Source organism: Mandrillus leucophaeus, unplaced genomic scaffold, assembly GCF_000951045.1.
Source record: "Mandrillus leucophaeus isolate KB7577 unplaced genomic scaffold, Mleu.le_1.0 Scaffold220, whole genome shotgun sequence".
Lineage (NCBI taxonomy): Eukaryota > Metazoa > Chordata > Mammalia > Primates > Cercopithecidae > Mandrillus > Mandrillus leucophaeus.
Genome location: NW_012102255.1, coordinates 1,644,460 through 1,655,573, shown reverse-complemented (window position 1 = coordinate 1,655,573; position 11,114 = coordinate 1,644,460). Strand labels below are relative to the sequence as shown.

Below are 11,114 nucleotides of genomic sequence, written 5' to 3'. Positions count from 1 at the left end.
CGTGTTTTGAAATTGAGGAGTACAAGCCCTCCAGCTTTGTTCTTTTCAAGATTGACTTTGCTATTCTGGGTCTTTTGCGTTTGATATAAATTTTGGGGCTGGCATCAGAAAAATGGCAGAGTTTCAGCTCCAGATACCCATTTCTCCACAGAATCAGCAAAAAACAAATAGGAACTGTCAGAATGAACTTTGTCAGAACTCTGGAAAACACAGGTTTACATCAATCAGGCAAACAACAAATCAAGAAGAAGGCAAATTAAAAATGGTAGGAAAGCTGTGTGGTGTTTTTACTTGTCCTTGCCCATCCCGTTTCCAGGTCAATGGCAATCTTGAAGAAAGCAACCTGCATTGCCAATGTGCCTAGTCTCTGGTTCTAAAGGGAGCAGAGCAGACCTTATTTGCAAATTATTGTGGTTTTTCTATTTTAACCTCTCTATGGCTACCTGAAGGGCTGACACATAGTGCCCATCTGTGTTTTATCTAACTCAGAATTCACCTAGGATGGAGAAGTGGTGAGCATTGCTTGGAAACATTATAGGGAGAACAAAAAAAAACCACAACTGCTTGGAGCAAAAGATGATATACAGTTGAGGCATATAATACACAATCTAAAGCCCGGGAGGAAGAACAGAGGAGAGTTTATTTGAGAAATTAGGTCGTTCAAAAGTGTAAATTAGGGAATATAGAAAGCCATATACGTGCTCAGGGCAGGACGCATGCCCAGAAAAGACCTGAGAAGATCCTAAACTCTCACCTTTGGCTGATCTCTAGGTTTAGTGTGAGAAGAGAAGCCTGAGGCAGAGTTGGAATCCCTGAGCCCAGAGCTTTGTATGTGTGTGTGTGTATGTAATCCTAGTATTTAAGAAAATCTTTGTCAAAGCAGTAGCCGAACACAAACTAAAGGAACAGAGACTTCAGTAACTAATACAATAAGGAGTACAGTTTTTGCAAAAACAAAAACAAAAAAAGGTTCGAAAAATCAGTAATACAATCTTAGCCTTCAACAATCAACAGCAAACCCTAGGGAAAAGAAAAACTGATTTACAGAGTTTCCACATTATAATATTCAAATGTCCATTTTCAATAACAGCAACAAACTGCAAAGAAACAGGAAAGTATGATCTACTCACAGGAAATAAAAGAAAAAGACTAAAGCCATCCCTCAGAAAGATGATACCTCAGACTTACTAGACAAGAACTTTAAATCAACTGTCTCAAATATGCTCAAAGAACTAAAGGAAACCAGAAAAATGATGTATGAACAAAAGAATATCCAAGAAGAGAAATGATGAAAGGGAACCAGATAGAAATTCTGGAGTTGAAAAGTACAGTGACTAAAATGAAAAAATTTACTAAAGGAATTCAGAAGATTTGAGCAGGTTGAAGTAAGAATCAGTGAACTTGAAGACAGGACAACTGAAATTATTCAATCTGAGGAGCAGAAAGGAAAATGAAGAAAAGTGAACAAAGCCTAAGGGAGCCTACCATCGAGTGGACCAACATGCATTATGGGAGTCCCAGAAAGAGGCAGAAAGAATATTTGAAGAAATAGTTCATCAAAAACTTCCAAAATTTGATGAAAGGCATGAATCTACAAATCCAAGAAGCTCACTGCATTCAAAGTAGAATAAACACAAAAGAGATCTACAATGAGACACATAATGAAACTATCAAAAGACAAAGATGGAGCATCTTGAAAGCATCAAGAGAGAAGTTATTCATCATGTAGAAGGGATCCTCAGTAAGATTAAAAGCTGATTTCTTACAAAAATCATAGAGGCCAGAAAAAAAAATGGGATAACATTTACTTAGTGTACTAAAAGAAAAAACTAAGAATATTTGACAAAATTATCCTTCAAATATGAAGGAGAAATTAAGACATAAGTAGATAAACAAAAGTGGAGGAAGAATATTACCCATAGGCCTTTCCCATCAAGAAGTGCTACATGTCCAGGTGCAGTGGCTCCCACCTGTAATTCCAACACTTTGGGAGGCCAAGGGATATGGATCACTTGAAGCCAGGAGTTTGAGACCAGCGTGGCCAACATGGTGAAACTCCGTCTGTACCAAAAATACAAAAAAAATTAGTCAGGTGTGGTGGTGGGTGCTTGTAATCCCAGTAACTGGGGTGGTTGAGGCAGGAGAATCACTTGACCAGGAGGTAGAGGTTGTAGTGAGCTGAGATCACCCCACTGCACTCCAGCCTGGGTGACAAAGCAAGACTGTCTCAAAAAAAAAAAAAAAACTACAGGGGAAGAGCTACAGGGAGTCTCCCAGTTTGAAATGAGAGGAAACTAGCCAGTAACTTCAAGCTGAGTGAAGAAACAAAGATCTCCAGTAAAGTTAAAAAGGTAAAAGCCAGTATTAATGTATTTCTGTTTTGCAACTCCACTTTTTGTTCTACATGATATAATAGGCAAATGCAAAATGCATAAAAAATAATTACAAATTTATGCTATTGGGTACACTGCATAGAAATGTAATTTGTGACAACAATAAGGTCAGGAAAGAACTGTATAGGAGCAGAGTTTTTGTATGTTATTGAAGTTAGTGTCACTTAAAATAATATTGTTACAAATTTAGGATGTTAATTGTAATCATCATGGTAACCATTAAGAAAATATCTAAAATATATACACAAAAGAAATGATAAGGAAATTAAACAGAACCCTACAAAAAAAATCAGCTCAGGACAAAAGAAGGCAGTAATGAAGGAAATTAGATATAAAAGATAGTTCAGGCCGAGCACGGTGGCTCACGCCTGTAGTCCCAGCACTTTGGGAGGCCGAGGTGGGCGGATCAGGAGGTCAGGAGATCAAGACCATCCTGGCTAACATGGTGAAACCCCGTCTCTACTAAAAATACAAAAAAATTAGCCAGGCGTGGTGGCGGGTGTAGTCCCAGCTACTTGGGAGGCTGAGGCAGGAGAATGGTGTGAACCTGGGAAGCAGAGCTTGCGGTGAGCCAAGATCGCGCCACTGCACTCCAGCCTGGGTGATAGCGAGACTCTGTCTCAAAAAAAAAAAAAAAAAAAAAAAAATTCAACTGTATGCTATCTACAAGCAATTCACTTTAATCCAAAGATACAAATAGGTTGCAAGTGAAAGGATGGAAAAAGTTATGACACAAAATAGACTTTACATTTAAAACTGTTACAAGAGACAAAGAAGGGAATTATCTGTTGATAAAAGGGTCAATTCATCAAGAAGATGTAACAATTATAAACATATTCATACTCAGCAAGCAACAGAGCCCCACCAAAATATATGAAGCAAACACTGAGAGATTTGAACGGAGAAATGGTTCCACAATAATAGAAACTTCAGTACCCCATTTTAATAATAAAATTTATTATATTTAGAACATTAATAAGGAAATAGAGGACTTAATTAACATTATAAATTAAATAGTACACTTCCCCCAACAATAGCAGAATACACAGTCTCCTCAAGTGCACATGGAACACTGTCCAGGACAGAGGATAGGTTACAAAACAAGTTTAAAAATACTGAAATCATACAGAGTATCTTCTGTGATTACAATGGAATGGAGCTAGAAATCTATAACAAAGAAAACTAGAAAATTCACAAATACGTGGAAATTAAACAACACACTCTTAACCAACAGATCAAATAAGAACTTCGAAGGGAAATTAGGAAGATTGCTCTTTTGCATTTTACGGATATAACTATTTTGACAAATCTCATGTCAAATGATAAAGGTATGTGATGGTAATATGTCAACTTGACTGGGATGAGGGGTGCCCAGTCCCTTGGGTTAAAACCTTGTTTCTGGGGGTGTCTATGAGGGTGTTTCTGGAAGAGATTAGCATTTGAATCAATGAACTGTAAAGACTGCCTTCACCAATGTAGATGGGCATCATCCAATTTGTTGAGTGTCCACATATTTAATAGAACAAAAAGGCAGAGGAATAGTGAACTTGCTCTCTGCTTGAGCTGGGACATTCATCTTCTCTGGCCTTTGAACTTGGGCTGGGACTTAACACCATTGGCTCCCCTGGTTGTAAGGCCTTTTGGCTTGGACTAGAACTACACCACCAGCTCTCCTGGGCCTCCAGTTTGCAGATGGTAGATTGTGGGACCTTCCAGTCGTGGTGTTCATGTGAGCCAGTCCCTCATAAGTCTCTGTGTGTGTGTGTGTGTGTGTCTGTCTGTCTGTCTATCTATCTATCTATCTATCTATCTATCTATCTATCTACCTATCTATCTATCTATCTATCTGTATATACACACACACACATTGTATTGGTTCTGTTTCCTTGGAGAACCCTAATGAATGCAGATTTTGGTACCAAGAATTGTACTAGAATAAGAAAATTCTTAAGAATGAGTTTTTTTAATTGTTTCTGGGGCTTCTGAAATTTGCTGTGTACTCTAATGGATTTAAAGGGGCTGATGCCTCTGTATCCAGTAGTAAAGAGAGCCCTAATAGTTCATGTTTGGATACTCCCTAATCAACTCCTTATAGGAAGCAAGGGGACCGGGCAAGGTGGCTCATGCGTGTAATCCTAGCACTTTGGGAGGCCGAGGCAGGCAGATTGCCTGAGTTCAGGAGTTCAAGACCAGCCTGGGCAACACAGTGAAACCCCGTCTCTACTAAAATACAAAAAATTATCTGGGCATGGCAGCGTGTGCCTGTAGTCCTAGCTACCCGGGAGGCTGAGGCAGGAGAATGGTGTGAACGCAGGAGGCGGAGCTTGCAGTGAGCCAAGACTGTGCCACTGCACTTCAGCCTGGGCGACAGCGCGAGACTCTATCTCAGAAAAAAAAAAAAAAAAAGAAGCGACCTCAAGGGTTCTGTATATTATATTTTTGAACATTTTTTGAAAACTAAGGAGTAAAATAGCATTGGTTATTGCTCCTAAGGTCACTGAAATTGCTGAGAATCAAATCCTGGGACTTGATGAATTTCAGCGCATGTTGAATTTCCAGCCCCACAGCATCCGCTCTTAAAGCGGGGGCATTAAATAGGAAATAGTGGAATCCTGTCAATTGAAATGGGGATGTTTGGGAAGGCCTAGGTAAAGCTGGAGACATTGAGCCCCTAAAATCTGATGAGTCTTTTTTGCCAGCGGTCCCCCCATCCCAGTGGAAGTGACTTCCCCAACCCCAGTGACAGTGGCGTTCCTGCTCACAGTGACGTCAGCCTTTCCTCCGCTGAGGAAACCCTGCATTACCTAAGGAAACTGTGACAGGGTGGTGATTCCCACCACATCCCCATTCAACACTATTTGGCCTGTGCAGAAGAAGATGGATCTTGGAGAATGACAGTGGATTATCATAAGCTTAACCAGATGGTGACTCCAATTGCAGCTGCTGTACCAGATGTGTCATTGCTTGAGAAAATCGGCACATCCCCTGCTACCTGGTATGCAGCTATTGTCTTGGAAAATGCCTTTTCTCCATCCCTCTCCATAAGGCCCACCCGAAGCAGTTTGCTTTCAGTGACATGACCAGCAGTGCACCTTCACTGTCCTGCCTCAGAGGCATATCACTTCTCCAGCCCTAGGTCATAATTTAGTTCATGGGGATCTTGATTACCCTTACCTTCCACAAGATATCACACTGGTCCATTACTTTAATGACATTATGCTGATTGGACATAGTGAGCAAGAAGTAGCAATAACTGTAGACATATGGTAAGACATTACCATGTCAAAGAGTGTGCAGTAAATCCAACTGAAATCAGGGACCTTTACCTCAGTGAAATTTCTAGGGGTCCAGTGGTGTGTGGTGTTGAAATATATCTTCCTCTTTCTTTCTTTCTTCTTTCTTCCTTCCTTCCTTCCTTCCTTCCTTCCTTCTTTCCTTCCTTCCTCTCTTTCTTTCCCTTTTTCTTTCTTTCTTTTCTTTCTCTTTCTTTCTTTTGTCTCCTTCCTTCCTTAGAACGTCATTTCAAATAAATTTATTTATTTGTTTCATGAGAAAGAGCATTCTAAAAGCAGTGTAGCCAGCATACAATCACATTGCTGCAGAACATTGAATAAGCTTTTTAAAAGTCACAGGGCAGAGAATGGGATGGCAAATTGTTAAAATCAGGAAAGAGAATCCAACAAAGTAGGAATCCAATTTGTTTCCCACAGTAGGGTAATCAGTTCAGGAAGTCCATTCGTGGTGTTAATTACAACGATGGAATGGAAACATTTCAGTTGATGCCAGATATTTTCATATACTTGTTTTGGTAAGAGATATCCTCCCTAAGGTGAAGATTAAGTTGTTTCATCTGACTTCTCCCACAACCAAGAAAGAGGCACAGGGCCTGCTGGGCCTCTTTGGATTTTTGGAGGCAGCATATTCATTTGGGTGTGTTACACTGGGCCATTTACTGAGTGACCTGAAAAGCTGTGAGTTTTGAGGGGGGCCCAGGGCAAAAGAAGACTCTACAACAGGTCCAGGGTGCTGTGCAAGCTGCTCTGCCACTTGGGCCACGTGAGCAGCAGATCTGTCAATGGCAGGTAGGGGAGCCTTTGGGTAGGTGAGTCACACCTCCAGCCTTTGATGCCCCACGCCCAGCCTGAGGCTGCAGGGGCCCGAAAACCGCTAGGAAAAGTGAAGAGGGGATTCAGGCTCAGAGAGGGAAGGACGCTTGCCCAGGGTCACGGCACCAAGTGAAGGATAGGGCCTTGCTTGTTCATCTGGAGTTTCAGGGGTTGAGTCTGGTACCAGGCCAAGGGGCCTGACCAAGGAGAACATCCAAGAAGCAGTCAGTAGAGATGGCTCACCACTGTCTCTGCAAGGCTTGCCCCAGGTCCAGCCTGGCTCCTCGGCACCACATTGGACAGTGATCTAGGTGAAGACGAAGGCCTCCTCTCCCTGGCAGGCAAAAGGAAGCTCAGGGGGAACCTATCCAAGGAGTCAGTGGAGATCCTCAGGCAATGGCCGTACTTGCACCTCTGTAATGCCTGCCCCCTGGGGCCGGGGAAGCCGAGCCTTTGTGGTCAGACCAACCTGTCAGCACTGCAGACGTGTAACTGGTTCATCAATGCCTGGCGGTGGCGTCTCCCAGACTGCAAAGATGCGAATCAGTTTACCCTTTCCCGAGGTAGGGGTGAGGCCTCAGATGTGGCACTGCCCAGTAGCAGCAGCCCCTCAGGGCTGGCTGTGTCTGTCCCAGCTCCCACCGATGTGCCCTCCCTGTCTGTGCGCTGGGTGCTGCTCCACTCAGGTCAGCGGGGAAAGCTGCCCCCCTTCCCTCCTTGGGAGCTGGAGCCCCCCAATACCCTGTGACTCCTGGTAGCACACTCACCCTGCTGACCAGGACTGAGGCTGGAAGCCCCACAGGGGACTCTCCAACATGCCACCAGCCACATCCCTAGAACAAGACAAAGAGGCTTCAGCAGCTTCCAGCTGCTTCCAGTCCTCCAACTACAGAGGGCTGCTGAGATGGAGCTTGAGAAGCAGCAGCACCCATCACTCCCATTCCTCCACACTCCTTTAGTCTCTGAAAACTTCAAGCAGGTGTCTGTCAAGCAGGGGTGCTCGAGGCTGAAACCAGCAGTCTTGGGTTCCCGTTTGGGTCCCCTCCATACAGAGGGTTTTCTGTGGATCACTGCCAAACATTGGGATCATGTCCTCCGTCCAGAGGTCTTCAGCAGGAAGACGCCAGCTGGCATTGCTGCGCTGTGATGGGGACCCTCTTCTCTGCTGACTCTGCCATTTCTCCAGGCCTCCCCTCAGTGAGGAGACCAGGCAATGGGAGACAGGCATGGTGCCGCTGCTACTGCGCCAGAGAAACCCTGGGACACCTTTGTTCTGCCTGGTTTCCTGGGCTAGGCTCAGGAAACCTGCCCAGTTCAGGCCTCTGTTGGGTCCAAGCTGCCCCTGTGCTGCTCTGTCAAGCCAGGTGTGGACATTCCAAGTTCATAAGCATGGACAAAAGAAAAGAGCAACCCCGCGGATGTAACAGAACTGACTCCAGCTGAGTGTGTAGATTTTTGCTAAACTGTTTATCCCTTTTTGCTGGGGTTTGCATTAATGGCAGTAGTTAGCCCAGGTGTGGGGAATGAGAATGCATGGCTTGATGGGATCTGATGAACTGGGAGTGACCCACCATTGCAATTGGGGATTGTTTTGCAAGGAAATAGTGTTTTTATTTGGGGGACCAGCAAAATCTCTACATTAGTGTAAAATTTCAAATAGTTGTTTTATCATTGGTTTACCAAGAAAAAAGGACAGAACAAAAGTTTAAAAAGAAAGAATTTTGGAGCAGGGCCCTGCCAACATCCTTGGATAGCTTCTCTCCTTTTGAGAGACAGCTCTTGGCCTACTACTGGGCTTTAGCAGAGACTAAATGCTTGACCATGGGCCACCAAGTTACCGGGCAACCCTCGCTGCCCATCACAAACTGATGTCATCTGACCCACCAGGCCATAAAGTTGGACTTAGCAACACAACATCCGGTCATCACATGGACGTGGTATATATGTGATTAGGCCCTAACAGGCCCTTCTGAAGGCACAAGTAAGTTATATGAAGTGGTCTAAATGCCCATGGTCCCCACTCCTTCTACACTGCTTCTCCTCAGCCTGAGTCTGTGGCTTCACCGGGAGTTCCCTATTACCAGCTGACACAGAGAGGGAAGACTGGGGTCTAGCGTACGGATGGCCCTGCGTGATATGCAGCAGCACCTGAAAGTGGACAGCTACAGCAGCACAGTCCCTCGCGGGGGCACCCTGAAGGACAGTGGTGAAGAGAAATCCTCCCAGTGATGCATAACTTTGCATAGTAGACTTGGTTATGCACTTTGCTTGGAAGGAGAAGTGGCCAGATGTGCAATTAAATATTAATTCATGGGCTGTAGCCAGTGGTTTGGCTGGATGGCCCAACATGATTGGAAATTTAGTGACAAATTTGGGGAAGAGGGGCCAAGTGTGGTGGCTCATGCCTGTAATCCTAGCACTTTGGGAGGCTCAGGCAGGCAGATCACTTGAGCTAAGGAGTTCAAGACCAGCCTGGGCAACATGGCAAAACGCCATCTCTATTATAATTTTTTTTTTTTTTGAGACAGTCTCACTCTGTCTCCCAGGCTGGAGTGCAGTGGCATGATCTCAGCTCACTGCAACCTCCGTCTCCCAGATTCAAGCAATTCTCCTGCCTCAGCCTCCCAAGTAGCTGGGATTACAGGCACCCGCCACTACGCCCAGCTGATTTTTGTATTTTGGTAGAGACGGGGTTCCACCATGTTGGACAGGCTGGTCTCAAACTCCTGACCTCAAATCCATCGTCCTGAGCCTCCCAAAGTGCTGGGATTACAGGCATGAGCCACCATACCTAGCCGCAAAAAAAAAAAAGAGAAATTAATGTAGGGAACAGTATTTGGATAGATCTGTCTAAATGGGCAAAAAACACAAAGATATTTATCCCATGTGAATGTTCATTGAAGAGAACCTCAACAGAGGATTTTGTTAATTAATTAATTTTATTTCTGAGACAAGATATGCTCTGTTGCCCAGGCTGGAGTGCAGAAGTTTGATCATAGCTCACTGCAGCCTCAAAGTCCCGGGTTCAAGCCATCATCCCACCTCAGCCTTCTGAATAGTGGGACTGCAGGTGCATGCCTGGCTTATTTATTTATTTATTTAGTAGAGATGAGGTTTTATATTGACCAGGCTGGTCTCAAACTCCTGGGCTCAAGCAGTTTTTCCTGCCTCTGCCTCCCAAAGTGCTGGGAGTACAGGCATGTGCCACTGCACCCAGCCAACAGAGAAGAATTTTAATAATCAGATGGATAGGATGACCCATTCTGTGGATACCAGTTTCTTTCCCCAGCCAACACTGTCATTACCCAACGGGCTCATGAATAAAATAGCCATGGTGGCAAGGAAGGAGGTTACACATGGGCTCAGCAACATGGACTTCAACTCACCAAGGCCGACCTGGCCCCCAGTATGGCACCGTTCCCTGGAGCGATCAGTCAGCTACCTGGTGGCAGGTTGTTTACATTGGATTACTTCCATCATAGAAGGGGCAGCAGTTTGTCCTTACTAAAATAGACACATACTCTGGATGTGGATTTGTCTTCCTGAACATAATACTTCCGCCAAAACTGCTATCTGTGGACTTACGGAATGCCTTATCCACCATCATGGTATTTCATATGGCATTGCTTTCTGATTAAAGAATTCAAACTTTACAGCAAAAGAAGTGCAGCAATGGGCTTATCTCATGGAATTTTTTTGGTCTTACGATGTTCCTCACTATCTAGAAGCCACTGGCTCGATAGAGCTGTAGAATAGCCTTTCGAAGAATCAGTTACAGTGCAGCTAGGTGGCAATAGCTTGCAGGGCTGCAGCAAGGTTCTCCAGAAGGCTGCAAATGCTCTGAATCAGTGTCCGGTATACGGTGCTCGCTCTCCCATAGCTAGGATTCACAGATCCAGGAATCAAGAGGTAGAAACGGGAGTGGCATCACTCACTCTTACAGTAACCCATTAGCAAAATGTTTGCTTACTGTTCCCAGGACGTCATGCTCTGCTGGCCTAGAGACCTTCGTTCCAGAAGGAGGAATGCTTCCACCAGGAGACACAATGAACCCGCTGGACTGGACTTAATGCTGCTGCCCAGCCATTTTAGGATCCTCATGCCTCTGAGTCAGCAAGCTAAGCAGGAAGTTATGTTGCTGGTTGGGGTGGTTGATATGGGTGAGCAAGGGGAAACTGAACTGCTATTCCACTCCTCCACACAGGAGGAATATGTCTGGGATATGGACCACTTAGGATGTCTCTCAGCATTACCATGCCCCAACCCAATCCAGGCAGGACTACTAATGTCCAGATCCTTCAGCAATGGAGGTTTAGGCCACTCCACCCGGTAAAGAACCATGACTGCTGAGTTGTGTGTTGAAGTCAAAAGGGATACAGAATGAATAGTAGGAGAAGGCAGCATTTTATAAATACCAGTTGCAACTGTGTGGCCAGTTATAGGAATAAGGACTGTAATTGCCATATGTCCTCATTTTTTTTTTAATTTTTTTTTTTTTTGAGACAGAGTCTCACTCTGTCGCCCAGGCTGGAGTGCAGTGGTGCGATCTCGGCTCACTGCAGCCTCCACCTCCTGGGTTCTAGTGATTCTCCTGCCTCAGCCTCCTAAGTAGCTG

At 44.5% G+C, this 11,114-nt stretch overlaps 1 pseudogene; it reads left to right on the top strand.

Annotated features, from left to right (window-relative positions):
• The first annotated feature begins 3,705 nt into the window (after positions 1-3,705).
• LOC105540506 lies at positions 3,706-7,646 on the top strand (annotated as a pseudogene).
• Positions 7,647-11,114: the final 3,468 nt, after the last annotated feature.